This window comes from Macadamia integrifolia, unplaced genomic scaffold (genome assembly GCF_013358625.1).
Source record: "Macadamia integrifolia cultivar HAES 741 unplaced genomic scaffold, SCU_Mint_v3 scaffold2062, whole genome shotgun sequence".
Classification (NCBI taxonomy): domain Eukaryota; kingdom Viridiplantae; phylum Streptophyta; class Magnoliopsida; order Proteales; family Proteaceae; genus Macadamia; species Macadamia integrifolia.
In genome coordinates this window covers 7,313-8,972 of record NW_024868488.1, presented here as the reverse complement: position 1 = coordinate 8,972, position 1,660 = coordinate 7,313, and the positions used below count along the sequence as shown (strand labels likewise).

Below are 1,660 nucleotides of genomic sequence, written 5' to 3'. Positions count from 1 at the left end.
AACAACATTACATTGGTTAGAGAGCTCTTGTTAGGTGTAACATTGTACTATATTCAGTGGTGCATTAGTTGGTGCTTGTGAACTAACAAGTTGATGATGCCTAGGGTTAGGCTCTTGTTGACTGGGTAAAGTTCCTTTCTCCCTCTCATGCATAATTGAGACAACTTGGGTGAGTTCTCTCATAAGATTTTGATGGCCTGTCATGAGGAGGGTCATATTTTTTTCCAAGTCACTTCTTTTACTTACCTCTCCAATGTTGGTAAACCCAAGAGGTTGCTAATAAGATGATTGGAAAGGGGCCCTAGGAAAACTAGCCTGAGGTCCTACATTTGTCCTAGGAAGAGTATTTTGGGAAAAAGATTGTTGTGCAAAGGGAGACCTTTGGGGTCCAGTTTGACCTTGATTATAAAAATTGGAAGCCCTTCTTGGTTGCCGTAATTCCAAGAGAAATTTGGGTGATTTCTCCACCCAGGATTAGAGGTGTTAATATATGGATTATTCTAGTATAAGGCTTTAACATTATCATTAGAAGTGCCCCTAGAGGTGTTGGGGCATTCTTTGATGACATGTCCAGGGGACTAGCACCAAGTACAAATCTTAACCAAATTGACTGATGATGGCTCTCTAGGAACAATAGCCTCAATCCTCTTGATTAGGCTATCCAAATGGGCTTCCTTAGCTATTATCCCATCCACAAAATATCCTTTCCCTCCTATGGTTCTTTCACTCTCTTGGGCTGATTCTCACTTACGGGTTTCGTCCGCTAAGTCAAGTAAGAATTCCATGCCTTTCCTTCATCTGTAAAGGATGTGCATCCCTAAAGGCATATAGACTCTATCATTTATTTAGTTGGGTAATCAATACCCTCATAAATTATTTGACATAAATGCCATTAGTCTAGGCCATGGTGAGGGCATTCTTGGAGTAGATCCTTGAATTTCTCCATTAGTTTGGAAAATGACTCACAAAGCTTTTGCCTAAACTGAAGGATATCACTTCTAAGCTTATTGGTCTTTTGAGTTGGGAAAAACTTCTTAAGGAAGACAACTGTGAACTGTCCCCATGAGGTTATGGAATTTGTGGATAACCCATACAACCACTTCTTAGCTTGGTCTTTCAATGCAAAAGTGATAAACCTAAGCATAATAGCATCATCAGAAAGCTGTTGGATCTTAATTAAAATACATGCCTCTCCAAATTCTCTTAGAAATAGGTATGCATCCTCAGAGGTCAATCCATGGAAGTGGGGCAACATAGTGATGTATTGAGATTTGAGTTCAAAATTATTACCGTAGACTTGTGGTAGAACCATGCAGGAAGGTTGGGCTGTTCTAATAGGGTAGAACCTATCTTTCAGAGATATAGGTGGAGGGTTTTACTGTTGGTCTCCCATATTGAAGGATTTTAAACAGAGCAAACATATAGGGTCACTACTTATTGAATCTCTTCTTTCTAACCGATTCTTAGTATTACATACCCACCTAACACTCATGCAACAGAAAACTATCCACAACTAGAGTAAGACAAGCACAAAAGAATAGATAGCAAAACTTTTTTTTATGATTTTTTTGATTTTTTTGATTTTTTTGATTTTTTTTTTTTTTTTTTGGATTTTTGGGAGCTTACCAGCAAAGATCCGAGGTTGCTCAGGTTAATTCCT

The 1,660-nt window shown here is 38.5% G+C and overlaps 1 non-coding gene across 1 annotated transcript; it reads left to right on the top strand.

The window, feature by feature from the left end:
- The first annotated feature begins 899 nt into the window (after positions 1-899).
- LOC122065604 lies at positions 900-1,006 on the top strand. Its single transcript, XR_006136045.1, has one exon. It is a non-coding gene; the product is annotated as a small nucleolar RNA R71 (small nucleolar RNA).
- Positions 1,007-1,660: the final 654 nt, after the last annotated feature.